Raw genomic sequence first — 16,411 nt, forward strand, 5'->3', positions numbered from 1 at the left:
GGGCCTATTTATCATTTTTGAGTTCACAGTTTTTACAGTCTCCTGTGAGTGCCATGAGGATGGAGCCAGGCTCTTCTCGGTGGCAAACAATGATAGGACAAGGGGTAATGGGATCAAGCTGGAACACAAGAGGTTCCGCTTAAAATTGAGAAAAAACTTCTTCTCAGTGAGGGTGACAGACACTGGAACAGGCTGCCCAGGGAGGTTGTGGAGTCTCCCTCTCTGGAGACATTCAAAACCCGCCTGGACATGTTCCTGTGCGACCTCACCTAGGCGTTCCTGCTCCAGCAGGGGGATTGGACTGGATGATCTTTTGAGGTCCCTTCCAATCCCAAACATACTGTGATACTGTGATACTGTGATACTGTGATACTCTTCTTTTAAAGGTTCCTCAGCAGCTCAGAAGGCCCCAGGGTCACAGAGCCTCATGCATGGGTATGCTCTCTTTAGAGGCCTCATCCAGCCCCCCAGGCTGGCCAAGAGGAGCAACTCCCTGACATTTTGCCCAGCCTGATGGCACACGGGGGCAAAACGGTGCTGCACATCTGCAGCAAACATTTGCTGTTTGCCTAGCCCTCAACCTACTATGCCAGAAGCATTAGTCGTTTCGCTACACTTACCCCATTTACCAATGCAGAACAGAAGCCTGGCATCATGCTACCCTCCAGCGTTTCAAGCACGAAACCACATCTCTGTCCTCCAAGGCGAGGGTCTGAGGCGGCTGCAGCGGGGACCTCAGGCCGCTGGGGGCTGCTGTGGAACTCGCCGCAACGCCGCTGGGCTCACCGTGCCTGGTGCCCCTGTCTCGCCCGGTGCCCTTCTGCCCTTCGAAACGTCCGGCCGAAGAGGCGACGTCTCTTGGCAGGGCGGCCTTTGAGGGCGTCGCACTGCCCCCTGTGAGGGGGCTAACGGGCCTAACGACCAGGGACGCGCGAGGGGAGGACGGCTGCTCCGCCGGGCTCGTGCTCCCCGGGAGGGCCAGGAACGCGCCTCCCCGGCCATAAACTGAGGAGACTTTCGACTGATGGCTCCTTCTCACTTCTTTGTTGTTTACACACATTGCCGGGGTGTGGGTGCAGCGGCAGGTGAGGACAAAGAAGGCACCGAGTGCTGCTGCATCACCAGGGAAAGGTCGGGGTTTGGGCACCTTCACCTCCCAGGCTACTGGCAAGGTCCTCCGACAGGCTGGGTACGGCCATGTCTGGCTGCGTTACGAGAAGCCATGGAATGTGGGAGGTTTTTCCATCAAAATTTGTCAAGGAAACCCAGCAGTTTCTCTGCAAGACCTGCAGAGCCATGGGTAATTAGCACGAAGGCTTCCTCCTGGCACCAGGGTGCACTGACAGTGCTGGTGGCACGTGGTTTCTTAGCTACCTGTGAGCGTATATAAAACAAAGAGCTGGGTAAAGTCAAAGGAAGCAACCCAAGTTACCCTTTTTTTTTTTTTTGTGGCAGCCCTCATCTTCAGTCATTTCATAGAATCATGGAATCATTTCAGTTGGAAGAGAACCTCAGGATGGAGTCCAACCGTAACCTAACCTAACTTTAGCACTAAACTATGTCCCGAAGAACCTCATCTATGTGTCTTTTAAACACCTCCAGGGATGGTGACTCCACCACTTCCGTGTGCAGCCTGTTCCAATGCCTGACAGCCCTTTCCATTAAGAATTTTTTCCTAATGTCCAATATAAACCTTCCGTGGTGCAACTTGAGGCCATTTCCTCTTGTCCTATCACTTGCTGCTTGGGAGAAGAGACCAGCAGGTTTCCATTAGTTTCTGACATGTGCCAGCTAGATACACTGTTACAATTCAATAATTTTAGCAACAGGCATCTGTCTGGTTCTGAGCAATTCCTTGAGCTTGTTCAAATCCCAGTTGCAGTACTATTAGTGCAGGTTGTATTTCAGAAAAATACGTTATAATGCCCTTTATCATCAGGTGAATTTATGCAATTTTGTGAGATATGGATTGCTTACCAAATGATAAAATAATATTACCACATGATATGCTGAGGTTTTGCAGTTGCCTGTGTCCTGTTAGTCTCTTCAATTTAAAGTACCACAGGGATTTCAGCACAGTATATCCTACAAGTGGGATGGGAGTTAAGCATTTCAGAAAATGAGCTTTTGCATCTGAACCTCAAAATCCCGTTGACAGTATGCCTTTCTCCTTAAATACCTAAATATCTTTAAGTATGTGACCAAGAAAAAGGAAATTGGGCACAGAGTCTCAGCTGAATTTCAGTCACGCATGGCTACGTATCACCCTGGAAAATTCCATCAGAATCTGTTCATTTCTTTACTTCAGTGTTTCTCCTTCATTTGTCCTACATCTGGGAACATGGGGATAAGGACGCTTTTGTTTCCCATTTTGCTCTCTCTATTTAGACCGATAGTCCCCACCTCAAAAGGGCTATCACAGTCTGATTAGACAGTGTCTGGCATAATGCAGTTCCTAATCAGTGGTGCAAAATGCAAGATACCAAAATTAAAATTATCTCCAGTATTAATAAGGCACTAATCACTCTACTATCTAAACACGAAAAGTTGTGATGTTGACCCTTAAGTACAACTAATCCCCAAAAGTGAGACTGTTCACTTATTTTTCATGATCTGTGCAGTGGCCTGGTCTTAAAGATGCTATGAATGCCACAGCATTTTAAATTGTCCTGTTCCTGATGGTTTAAGTTCCCAAATTTAAACACAGTGAATTGTGAAGTCAGAAACAAACCTGAAGTGATCAACAGGGATATGTTTAACTTTCCATTTGTACTGCCCCTACTGCTGATTAAGGCTTATCTACTACTTGTTGTCAGTCATTAAAAAAAAGTTATGGAGCACATAACGCCATGTTCCAGTCAAACGCTTTAGCAAAGGCTGCTGTTATGAAAAGGATTTTCTAGTAAGGGGAATAATGATCTTCAGATTCTGACCTCCTGGCACAATAGCAAGATTTATCAGGAGGGGCATGTGACTAGTTAAGACACACAGCCCCAGCCTGAAGGAAACAGCTGCTCATTTCATGCTTTAGCACTTGGCAGCTGGACAAGGAAGGGTGATGTTTGTGTTGAATACTTCTGCAGAACCAAGTACAGTAAGTGATTTTCCCTGTTTTGTATTTTGGTTTGGGTTTGTTGTTAGGTGTGGGGGGGTAGGGGTATTGGTTTAGTTTGGTGGGGTTTTTCTTTCCTAAACTGCCACTGCTTTCCTATTTTCATACAAGACCTTTCATAAAAACACTTAAAGGTGAGGTGTGGTTTTTTATCACTTCATTGATAAGCAGTCATTCATGCTCAGAACGCTGATATTTTTCTGACTTATGTTTAACAATAGCGTTGGTTTTGCTTCTGCAGGAACAAGACAGGTATGGTGTTTTGTCCTGATGCTAGCCACGGAGGGAAAACGGTGCTTATTTACTCAGATAATGGTGTGAAGAAGTTGTTTATGATGAATGTATTTTCCTTTCTCTGTAGAGCGAGTCAATAGGTAATGATACAAATTGAGTATAGAGGAATTTCAGTATTTGGCTTAAAAGTACTTATGTAAGGAATCGACAGAGGTACTCTCTCAAAATAGTGTGATTGATCTGAAGAAAGTAGCTTGTGACTGGTTACTTTTTGGGCATGTATGAAGAGATTTTTTTGGAAGAAAAAAAAAGGGTAGAAGCAGAGAAACACAGGAAGACAGTGAAGATGCACTAATTAAGATATAATTGAATCATTATGGATAATAATGCATAATTAGATTGTGAAGACTGAAAAAATTCTCCCTAAAAACAGGGAGTAAGTCTCCTAAATATCTCCAAGTTTTTAATTTCATTCGTTTTTGGATACTTGCATTTTTGATACTTTGCTTCATGAATGATTGATTTCCCCATCTGATAATTTTTGACTGTTAGAGTCTGAAGTTTTGCTTTAAAACACAAGAATTGGAGCATGGGATATATATAAAGTAACTTTTGATCAATTATTTACATAGAGATGAATTAGTTTTTGGAGGAACTCTTAGGAGGAATGGGAACAAATTCATAGGAGATGGAGCTGGATATGTGATGAAACTAAAGGATGCCAGGTGTTTGGAGAAGGTTAAAGAGGGGCAGAGGCAGGGAGCAGTGTGGTCCTGTTGAGGAATGTGCATATCAAGTCAGAAAGCCTAAAATTTCAGAACAGGATCAAGGATAAACACTGGCAGGTTTAATGAATAATGTGGTCCCTCCTTTAAAGACAGAATAATCCTTGTTCAAAGACTTCTCACATAAGAAAGATAAACTTTGTGTATTTCTCCTTTCATTTTCTTTTAAACCATAGTTTATGGCTTTGCTGCATACCTGCAAATTTTATGGGAAAACGTCAATCAGTTTCAATTTTTCACAAAACCAGAAGTCTGCCTGGCTTCCTGCCTGTTCACATCTCTGAGGGCAGACTGCCTTTGAACCAGGAGCTCGAGTACTGTCAGGCTACTGTTACTCTGCAGCTCTGCTGCGCAGATGGCACATCAGGCTGGGGTGCAGCAGGTGACTCCAGGTACCTGGCTTTGAACTCAGGAGCTCCTGGTCCACCAGGAACCCTAGCTGCAGTGAGACCCATCAGGCCTGTCCAGGTCTCTATCCCATGTGGCACAAGGAGAATAGCTGGTCTGTTCTTGCTTTTTTAGTCTGATCACAGGAGAACTTTCTTCAGAATTGTAGGAATTCTTCATTTTGGGTAAGACTATATTATGGTTTGTTTGTTTCTAGACATTGAATTTTGTGTTTATGATGAATATTCTCTGTTGAACAAACTGCCCAGACAGATGAAAAGGACTGTTGAAGGACTGTGTTTTGAACCTAAGTTAAACCCCAAGTTCACTAGAAAATAGATAGGAGCTCAGACCATTATTGCTGTACCTTCCTCTTCCCTATTTCTGGCACAACTGCTGTGCCAGGGTTGGGGCAGAAGACTGATGTAAAGCTATATGGTTCTTAACCAGCTGGATTATGAGCCTGCTATATGTGCCTCTTGTGCAACTGATTTTATTCTTGGGCATCCCTGGGAATTAAGTGTCGTATAAAAGGCAACTAGTGATAATTGCACAGTAAATATTAGGTAACTGTAATGCTGAGCTCACCTTCAGCTAATAATGTCTGAAGACACGTTGTCACTGAATTGTCTCAAAGAAACGTAGCAGGAGAGCTCAGTTCTATGCCTCTATACTATTGATTAAGGTCATTTACAATAAAGGAGAATAACTGATCACTCGGATCTGCAAAATTTCAGGTAAGAAGCCCTGCTTTACTTACAACTTCTAGCTGTCATTACTGTATCTTACTTTGAATGAAATTCAAGACTCGTTACTAGACTTTTAAATCCTCTGTTCACAAAACAAAGAAAACTTTACCAACATTACAAGATTCTCAAAGGTGCAATTGTTTCAATCCTTATCACCAAACCGCTTTGGTAGGGATAGTTACTGTTAAACATGGAGTGTATTTTGAGAAGCAAAACTATTGCAGTCTTCAGGCTCTCCTCACTTTATGGCTTTTCTGATCAATTCCAACTGCAACATCTGTCTCTGCAGCACCAGTCATGGAGCACCACTGGGGCACACATTGATTCTGCAGTTGAGCAGAAGACACAACCTCTACTCCACCACTCTCTTATATTATTTTATAATATCCTGATCTCACAAAAAACATGCTTTTTGAATATACTCCCCAATTATGTTCATGTAAGTCAAGGCAGATCTGCGCAGTCATGAAGAATATGAATTAAATTTCAGCGTGCTTTGTTTGGGGAAGTGCTCAGCCATTCCATTTCCCATTTATGTGTCTCCAGAAAGTCCAATACCTAATAGAAATTGTTCATCCTGGATTTTTTTTTTTTTTTATTACATAGTAGAGGAGACTCGTTAACAGTGTGACTATTGCTGTCCCTCTGCAGAACCTCAGTGCATGCTCATATCACTGAGAGCCTTGTAAGGTTCCTCTTCAGTTCTTTCCCTTTATTCCGCGGAAATCATTAGGGCAGCCATACAGTTCTCTGAATGGGCATATTTCTGCGCTATAGGAAAGCATCTAGCTGAAGAGTAACCACAGTTTTTCCAGCCCTCCTATCTAGTTGAAAATGCCATTATACAAAGGAACCACTCCCAGGATGTTTCTGAATAAAGAGAGGAAACTACTTTTAAAAATACTGAAGGGTTACTTGTGTGGGTTTTCTTTTTTTCCTACGCTGTGCAGGCCTGGCTACAGAGCATTTCTATAGGTATTCTAAACAACTTGCACAGAATGTTTTCCTTTAACATACTTGTGGTACAACCAGTTTTCACCACTAAATTTGATAGACATGTTTTCATGTTGGTCTACTCTTTTAAGTCAGGAATAGCAATGTCTTATACCTGCATGAGTTAAAAAGCTGAAACAAATTCTCAGGTCTTCAGATTTTAGCTGTTCGTTGTTCTTCTCTGTATTTTTAATATTCCATGTGAATAGCCAGTGCAGTAGTACTTTTTCATTAATAGGTTTGCATATTGGTGTAACATATCTAAAAACCACCTGACCACCAGATTATGGGCATTGGGACAGGGGAAAGCTTTTCTCTTGTAATGAAGGTAAGAGTATCAACTACAAGCATTGGCAATATCAACAAAATGGACCTGTGAGTCCAGTTCAGATACAAAGACTAATCCTGCAAATGTGCAGGTATTTGCTGAGCTGAACTCATGAGTGGTCCCATTAGAAAATTCAGCTTACATCTAAGTGTGTATGGGGTCAAGATCAAAGCATGGGCATGTGGAAATACCCACACAACTGATGTTTACACCTCAGCAGAAAATACGATTACCCCTGAGAATTACTCTGGTTGTTTTGGTGACCATCTGCTGTCTCACTTCTCTGAATAGTAGCTTCACTTGCTGCAGTGTCCTCTGACCACATTCAAATAGGTGAAATGGTCTGGCTCTCTCTACACTTTACTCTCCCACCTGTGATTTATGCATATTCTCTTTGCTAATGATTTGGAGTTTCTCAAGCAAGGGGAGAAGGCTTTAACATCTCAAGAACCTGCCAGGCACAATCATCTGTGCAAAATTAGTGAAACCTGAGCTAATCTTGTTTAGATACTTTATATCTTTAGTTCCTGCAAACAGAAAATAACCATGTCAGCTCAAATTCACACAGATTTAATATTAGTGATTCAGCAGTGTGTCTGAATTGAACTACCACAAAAGTCATACCAAGTTTAGTATTGATACTACGTATTATGTATATCAATGCATTTCCATATACAACTACTTCTACTTTTGTTAAAATTGCTTCTTTTTTCAACACCTACTATGGAAACAGATGTTCCACATGGAGTAGCAGTGGGCTTGTGCAAGAGCATCTGGAGTGCGGGAAGTGTGTGCAGGAACAGGATCTCAGAGCTTAACATGGATTTTCCATTCCTGTTGAAGTATAGTTTGATACCCGTGCCTGAAGCAGGTTGATGGTTTTCAACGTAGAAGTCAGTCTTAGAGGTTATTATTTAAGTCAGTCATACATGGTATGGCCAAATGGATTGAATGTGACTTATTTGCTATATTTGCATGCTTCCTAAACACGTTGATGAGGCTGGTTTTGACACGTGATTCAAAGTTGCATATATTCTTTATCATGATGCTATATTCTTTTTCGTATTCTTTAAAGAGACATAAGATTTCTCTAGCTTAAACTCTGGTCTCACCAAATGGAATATCCTTAATCTGAAATAGCATTGTTACAGATAGGCTTCTGTTCATAACCTGTAATTCACTTAGGTCCAGCCAGTCTATAATCTTGGTGCTGGTTCATACAGCATGCATCTATGAGTTCTGTTTGTTTTGCAGTGACCCAGTGTTTGGAAATTTCTCATGTTGCTAGTGGAAAGTAGAGAAAAAAAAAAACCAGTTTATGCAAATACGTGATTGATTACCGGTGGAGCAAATTACATCAGAAAATCTTTGCTGGACTAGGGCTTGAGTCAGCTTGCTGTCTGGAAATATAGTGATTTTTGTCATCTGGATCAGAATAGCCATGACATTCCAGCCTTATCACACTGTTGTTCGTGAAATAGCTTCCTTAAAAGACTAATAATAATCTCCTCTGCTAAAGAAGTCTTGTCTACTTCAGCCTGCTTGCTCATGCTCTGCTTTACCGAATTCATGAACGCATACTTCCTGGAACAGCTGCCACCCTTCCTAAAACTCTTGGTTTCCAGGCCCTGCCCCAATGACTATCTGTATATTTTTATCTGAAGTAGGCATTGGGGCAGGAACTAGAATTCACTTTTTTTCCATCTTCTTGAGTGAATACTCTTCTCCTCAAATTATACAATCATGCTTGTGCCTGTAGCCCAAAGAAAGTCCATTATTTTATTTAATATGGATTTTGTTGATATTCTGGGGATGGTAAATCTACTCTGTAGTCTCAGCCAAGACAGTGGGTGATTTACAATCCTTCCATTAATGGGAAGAATTGGTCCTGTATCTCTCACAGCTTTAAGGAGTGTTCAGAGGTCTGAGATAAAGAGCTTGAGCATCACAGCTGCACTTATCTGGTATAGGAATAATGTGCTAGGTGTGACCAGAGGATGCCTACCACAGGCAAGGCAGAGAAGTTTCTGGTTTACAGATCCCAAAAGGATTCAGGACTGACCTTAGCAGGAGGCTTCTTGGTGTTGCTGACTCTGATAAGCTTCTGAAAGCCCACTGTTGGGCATTTGAGGAGTTTAATATTGAAAATGCAGAAAGAGGCTAAAACCTCTAGGCAGTCATCTTCTGAGGTGAGGAGGTGAGAAGTGAGAGACCAGGCTGAGAATCACACCCCTGCAGTCAGGTCCTGAAAGTGAAAGGGAGACAGGATTTGGGTGCTTAATTTATTTATTTATTTATTTATTTATTTTATCTTGTTCTCAGCTCACACTGCGGAACTGAAATAGGAGGGGTAGTTTTCAGATTCATATATCTTAAGTAATCTGCTCTTTTTGGAACTCTTGCACTGATTTAACTATATAGATTCAGAAATTCTGATGACTTGGGCACAGTTATCTGGAATATTAGTGCTTACAGAAATATAACTCACTCCTGGAAATAAGCTCAAAAAGGAGTGAGCTGTTTTGAAAACCTGACTGCAATAGCAATCAGTCTTTAAATGCTAAATACTCGTGGAGGGAAAACAAGTCCCTAGCGTCTCTCAGCTTCTAAACCAAGATCTTCCCAACACCTCCTGCCTTTTAATTTCCTCCCCTTATTTGACCACTTCTTTCACTTCATATTGACTTTACCACATAGCTGCAGGACTTTTTTTAATCATTGGAGTTAAGCAGACCCATAAGAAATTCTGATAAGCTCCTTAAATTTAATAAATATATGCTAAGGAGGAAGTCATTTTTAGTTTCCTCTATAAATACAAAGCAAACAAGCTTGGATGAATTTAGTGAGTGTCTTTGAAGTTAATTGTGAGAGCGACAGGTATTTGGGATGGTCTGAACCAAAGGCGTCGTACTGCCAATCAACTGAAGGGGCTTTACCTACACAGCCAAAAATATATTTGTTGGAGTACGTGATTCTCAACTGTTACAGCTACAGCAACTGCTCTTGTTGCTTCTCAAATAATGGTGAGTTTTTGGTATGACATCTCTACAAAGTATGCATTTTGGTATTTTCCAAAGATCTCACTCTTTTAGGCAAAAAATACAGGTTGCACTACAAATACACAAGCTTCAGAGAATTACAGTGTTGTATCTTAAGACACGAGCATCGCAAACTTAAGCAATGGGTTTTGGCAAGGCTTGTTTTTCTGAAGTCCTGCTGTTCTGTTTTGTGGTTGCAGAAGAGGGATATTTGTCTAGCTGCAATCTTATGTTAAATATTCTTTCATATAGTAAGTATTTAACTAGCAAAATAATATTAGCAAACTAAAGATCAAAGTTACTTAAGTTACTTGTTAAATGTATTATTTACTAAGGCAGGAGCTGAAAGATGCTTTTCCTACTTTTCTATTTGAGATAGACTTATATATATATATATACACTGCTACTTCCCCTTTTTCTAATTGTCTTGCTGTTCCGTGTATTTTTATATAAAGCACCTTCTTCAGATGAGCTTGTGTTTATGTTTCAAGTCGTTTGATGAGAAATTTCTGTGTTGCCTTTACTCTCTTTTTAAATAAGGCATTTAACTTGTTGGCTGCAAACTGTCTTATTGTTAGCAAGGTATGTGATTATTAAAACTCACTCTGTTACAAAAGCTCGGATGTAGGAATCAACTGTGGTGACTCTGGTCTTGTATCCTATACTCTGTAGACTACTTCTTGTATTGTAAACAGTTTTAGAGGTTTAGATGTTTGCTGTGTGTCTTCAATATGGTTGTACTAACCGGTGTGTGTTTCTTAGTGGACTGCTTAGTAAGGAAACAGGGTTTAGTCAGCTGACTGACAGTGGCTTTGTTACCTCTGAAAAAAGTACAAAATCTAGTCAGGCACGCTAGAAAGAACAAACAGTCTCCTCCCTGCTTTTCGCTATTGGAGGCTTACTGTTTTAAAAACTTCTGAACACTGTATGCCTATGTTCAAAATACTCTCTTTGCATCATTAATAAATCCAAAACTGCCATTGTTTCACTCATCTTCCTAAGGGAAACTTACAGAAAATAACTAGATGTAAGGAACTGTTTACATGTTTTCATGTCCAGCATCTGCTGACAGAATTTTGCAAAGAAAGATGCTGGATCTCTCCTGACCTCCAGGCTGTGTTTTTACTCTACCAGCTTTTTTACTAACCTGCTTGCCTGTGAATTGTGAGTCACGGGTGACTTCTGCAGATGAAAAACCAGAGCACCGCACAAGGCAGGCATCCCTGATTCATGGGAGTGTGCAGCAGACAGCAATTTGCATGAGTTCCTAGGATCACACAGCAGGTCTGGCTACTGTCACGTGTGTCAGTGTTTTCTAGCATACCATTTGAATTTGCATTCTCTCTTTAAAGAACAACTTGTCTTGAATGGGAAGGTGCCACAAGGGAGTGAGAAAATTTACTGACCATTAGCAACTGGTCTAGTCTATCTCCTTGTCTGGGACCTACTAGCACATCTGTGGGAAAATAGCAGTTACATGTGAACCATTTTCTACATTCATCAAAGGGAAAATGAAGAACGATTCCATTAGAAATGCACTGTAACAGCCAAACGAGCAAAAGGAGCCAAAGTTCTGTCCTGCCCCTATGTCCTTTTAACTCTGGCTTGCTCCATCTCAGACATTCAGCTTCCCATTACTTCAGTCTCTAAAAGCCTCTTCCTGCCTTTAATGTTTTGCCAGTTGCTGCCTTCAATTTACTGCACTGATAAGTACTTTCCAGGCTGTTAATGTGTAGCTGAGATATTTCTGAAGCTGACCCGTGTTTTGATTGTGGTTGCAGGAGGAAAGGTCAGCAGCAAAACTGTTCTTGCTACACAGGGAGGCCAGGATAGGTGTAGGCTGTGAATTCACAGAGATGTGAGGTAATGTATGGGATAATAGGGATGAAGAGGAAAAAATAAACGTGCACTTAACCTCCCCTCTTCACAAGATGATACCCTTACTTTTATTAGATGTAAAGTAACTGCAGTAGTTCTTCAGCTGGGGAAATGCTGGAAAGAGTGGGAAATCAGGTATGGTCATCGATGCTGGCAATGACAGCAGGTAGGTAGGAGCTCTTGAAGCCTCCCTCCACTGATATCTGTGACTGCAGATAATAATTTTATTTTCTCTTGATACAATATAGCCACAGAGATGGAAAAGGGAAGAGATGTGTTTTAGCACCTTGTTTTCCGGGGCACTTTCCTATAATCTCTACTGCTTGAGTAGGCACAAGCCTGTACACGCACAAGCATGTAAAGCTTGACATGCTTGAGAAACTCCATACATGTCTGTAATTCCTGTGGCATTGTTGCAGTGTGTGGCACAGATGTTTGCAATGTGGCTGTCTGCCAGCACGGGCCTATATTTTGCCATAAGCAGTTACTCTACAGTGGGAAATAAGTGGAAATTACAGAGTTACCTGGAGTGGAAAAGCTTCTTCCAAGGGAAAATCAGTTTGGAAGCAAAGGGTTTATCAAACAAGAAATTTGATACCAAACTTACTGAACTTCAACAGAAGTTAGAGGCTCTCATGGTTACTCTTTGCCTTAAAATTGATTGAAAAGTGGTGTGAAACTGAGAGTAGTGTTGACTCTTAAAACTCTCATAACTCTTGGAAGATTTAATAGCTTCAAAAAAGACACTATGCAGGGACTGTGCTACTATAGAATAAATTTGGCTAAGTTTAAAATCAGACAAAATAAGCTGTGTGGGGGAAAATGTGAATCTCCAAGCTGATCAGAAGGCCTAGATAAATAGGACCTAGTGTTTCTTAGTAGTCTAAATAATAAATCAATGTGATTTTTCTAGCTTGGCTTTAAGGGAATACAGCTGGCAGTGGTAAATAATAATAAAATATTAAAATATTTTGTGACAGATACACTCCATCTTTCAGAACTGAAAGGATGATTATTTCTCCATATGTGTTTTAAAATAACTAAAAATGGTTTCTGTTGGGCTGGTCCAGTCTCATTAAAGGCATACAACAGTGTAGCCAGTCAAGAATATACTTTGATAAGGTGAATTTTTTTCCTTGAGTCGATCTATGTGACTAGGTTAACAAACTGCACTTTTTCATGAAAGACTGTGAAGAGCTGTATGCAAGTCTATGAATAATAAAGGTAATTGCCAAGAGTTTCTCCTGAGGCTTACAGGCAGGAGTATAACTTGTAAGAGGCATTGACAGTGTATTGATTCAGTTTCTGAAAAAAAGGTTGCATTCAAGTAGTATGTGAACTCTTATTGCCTTCAGTTGTCCTCTCCCAATGGGTTGTGCTTTTGCAGTGGAGATCTCTATCATGTCTGAAAGGCAAATATTCTCAGAAGAGTTGTGTCCCTTGGCATCATACATGCTAATCAGATGTCTGATATTTGTCATTTTATTTTTGCTTTACTGGGAATAGCGAAACAATTTTTGTGACAAATGTACTGAGGAGTTTGCCTGAAAGTTTTCCTTCTTTGAAGATGAACTAAGGTCTTCTTTAGTTTTTCCTTTGAACCTGATGCATTCTGGGCAATTGTAGTACCTTGACCCCTAGAAAGTGGAAGTAAGACATTATCATTATAGTACATGTTCAGATTTTACTGCCATTATTAGTTGGAGTTACAGTTACAGCCACAATGTCAGCATGGTAAACTGAGGAAACAAATATATAAGTGAACTGGAAAAGCTGAGGTACTGTAGATCACCAGTTCTGTAAACACTACAATTGCAATTGAGAATGAAACCTTTGTTACTTTTACAAATCCAGTTATCAAGTTATCAATTTTAAGGGTTTGTAAGTGAGGAAACCTGGGGTTTTTTCTGTTATTTCAGAAATCATCTTGGTTATCTTTCACAGAAAGAGGTAAGAATGCTAAACCAAATGCTGTCTAAGCAGCTCAAGCCTTAATCAAGTGACTTTCTGATTACTGAAAGTATTTGATCATGTGCCTGTCCATTAGCATTCCTCATGATTTCTGTAAGCTTCTTCTTTATTGTAAGTCAGCATGCATTTTACCTCATATGCTAATTTATGAACTTCTACAAGGCAATATGTGGCTTTGAACTAAGAGTTTGGTGGTACAAATGAGCCGATCCATATATCCACTTGGTTTCTTACCTAAGGTCCTACTCATTTAACCTCTGTTCCTGTAGAAGAGTAGTTGTCTAAGCCTCAAAATAATTTATAATAGCCTTCTATGTTAATGAGGTGACCTGTGATGACTTGAAAGTAAATATTTAGCCTGGGGGACTCTTCCCTCAAAGTTAAGCACAATGAAATACATTTTGACAATTTGTAACTTGTATACTTTTGTGCTAAGGTGATGAATACTCACCCCTTAGAGGCTTTGTTGGATGTAAATGGCAAGGTTTTGGACTCCAAGGCATGGACTCTGTGGGAGGAGGCCAGGGGCTACCCTATGCTGGACACACCTGCTTTCAGCTGTCTTTGCAAGGCACCCACAGGTGAACCCACCAGCCAAGTTGGTGGTACCTTGTGAAAAGATGTTTAAGGCAGAAAATGCTGAGGGGGAGGGAACATGGAGAGAACAAGGTAATAGAGAGGCAGGAGGAAGAACAGAGGGAATAACGAGGTCAGAGGACTAGGAGGTGCTCTGTGGTGGAGCAGGTACTTTCCTGAAAGGACTGTGACCTGTGGATAAGTCCATGCCAGAGGAAGTACGCCTCCGAAAGGAATGTGGCCCATAGAGGTCCCGTGCTGAAGCACAGGACAAGAGAGAGAAGGAGCAGCAGAGAGAATCTGCTGCGTACTGACCTTGACTACTCCTGCAGTGCTCGTTGCCTCACAAAAAGGACTGAGTGCAACCTGCAGCAATAATGAGGGGGAAGGACAGGTGTCTGGAGTGAAATTTAATTTCCAAATATGAGTCTATTTTGCACATGGCAGTAACTGGTGAGTGATTTCCCCTTCTTTATTTTGACCCATGAGTTTTCTTGCTCCTGTTCCTCCTATTTTCTTCCAATGCACTGCAGCAGGTGGTATTGACCAGTGGCTGTGTGAGTGTTTGGCTGCTAGCTGGGGCCTATCCACCACAGAGATTTACTGGTTTACGGTAGGTGAATGAAATGGAGTTGGTGAAGCTTTATCCTGTAGAGCCTGTAGAGCTGTGTAGCCACTAACATCCCCTGTGCAGTGTCTTTTGTTAATATAAGGTTTGGCTTTAGCTGCCCACCAGCAGTGTACACTTAGGTATCTCCCTCATCCTCCCTTTTGAGACATAAACGTCCCACTCTTTAATGTCTTTTGAAGTTCCCCTTTCATCCAGAAAAAATACTGAATCAAAGTACTAGGGTGCAGACAGTTACTGTGGTTTATTGCATAACTACAGCCTGAATGTGTGTAGCAAAGGTGAATGAGTACTGGTGAGTCACATTCAATGAGCCCAAGACTCTCATATTTCATTTTCATTCCTTTCCTGCCCCCGGCAAGGCTCGTATCTTGCATTCATGGAGCAGTGCCACAATCTCTCCCTTGTTCTGTGTCCTTGCTCCATTTGACAAATGTCATCACTAAGCCAGATGTGCCATCCTGCAGACAACTGCATGTGATGGCTGAGGTCATGGGCTGGGACAGAAGCAGTGACATGGGGCTGCCAGCATCACTGCACTTTGCTGCCTAGCACAGCTTTGGCATGTGTCAGATGCTGGAGAAACCTGACCGTCACTTGCTCAGAGTTTTCTAGAAATTTACTTGTGTGTTCCATAATAAATACAGACCACCTACAATAAATATTTAACTGCTTAGAGGGGAAAATCTTCAGGAGCCCTGCATTAGGCAACCTAAGACCTGTGTTGACTTGAGCCCAAAATGATGTCTCAATTGCACATGTGTAGGCAAAGGTGCAACCGTTATGTGTGCCAGCTGGGATTCTTATTATGGTAATTACACTAATATGTGTGGAGACTAATCACAAGAAAGGGCCTCATTGTGAGAGCCTCCACTACATCTGCAAGGCTGCATATTAACTCTGTCTTGAAGAACGTGCCCTGGACGTGAGCAGGACAGGATAAAGGAAAAAGGTGTAGCAAGGGAAGTTATCTTTAAATCTTCTCATGAGACTCTCAGCTTCTTTTTCTGTGTACTGCTACTAATTTTGTTTCCCTGTTCAGCTGCTCACATGTAGCACTCTTTCTCCAGCAGCCAGGTGGGAGCTGTTAAATGCAAGCATTCAGTGGTGTGTTGTGTAGGCTTGGAGAAGGGGTAAACGAGGGGAGGTCTGGCTTACTTAAACCCCTAAGAATGCCCTAATCTTGTAAAGAATATGAGTCTCCTGCTTGCAGGCCTTTGGAAAGTTTATGGATAAACTGAGACCCATAGAGGTGCCTCTGTGTCAAAGTTGAACTGTTTGCGTGTGGCTCTATTTATTGTCTCTAACCAGAAGAAAAATAGCCCACTTTTAATTAATGGGGAAAATACTACATGATCATTTACTTTTGCTTGGCTAAAAAGCTTATTAAATTTCACTTAGCTAAATAAATATTACTCTGTATGTCAAACTTATGCCTATTTGAACCTAACTTATTGGTTTAGCTAACACCTGTAACAAATGTAACTTGCTTGAAATCCATGTGAAAGTGCCCACACAAAGATTTTTGCTGGCTTAACATTTTAATATTAGTTAAACTGCCATAACTTGTAGGTGTGGACCTCCCCTTACTAGCCCCCAGCAGTAAAAGTGATTTCACTAATGACAGTAGCCAACACTTAAAACTTGACTGCATGCTGCCCACTCTGCTCACACCATTCGATGCTTTTGCCTAAGACCACAAATTTACTGGCAGGGTATCCTGTTGCTTTTA

General features: G+C 41.3%; 1 protein-coding gene across 9 annotated transcripts in view; it reads left to right on the forward strand.

Moving 5' to 3' along the window:
• Window positions 1-16,411, forward strand: part of RASGRP3 (RAS guanyl releasing protein 3) — a 61,118-nt gene that overhangs the window by 8,148 nt on the left and 36,559 nt on the right. For 3 of the 9 annotated variants that reach the window (XM_005503787.3, XM_021289425.2, XM_065058039.1), the window contains exon 1: window positions 2,959-3,094. The exons of 3 other annotated variants lie outside the window; for them this stretch is intronic. The gene's annotated coding sequence lies outside the window, so the exon portion shown is untranslated. Of the gene's footprint in view, window positions 1-2,958; window positions 3,095-3,227; window positions 3,247-4,565; window positions 4,704-9,587; window positions 9,612-16,411 lie in introns of those variants that run through there. 3 more of the 9 variants (XM_065058037.1, XM_065058034.1, XM_065058036.1) reach the window with 3 other exon arrangements.

Source organism: Columba livia, chromosome 3, assembly GCF_036013475.1.
Source record: "Columba livia isolate bColLiv1 breed racing homer chromosome 3, bColLiv1.pat.W.v2, whole genome shotgun sequence".
NCBI classification, from domain to species: Eukaryota; Metazoa; Chordata; class Aves; order Columbiformes; family Columbidae; genus Columba; species Columba livia.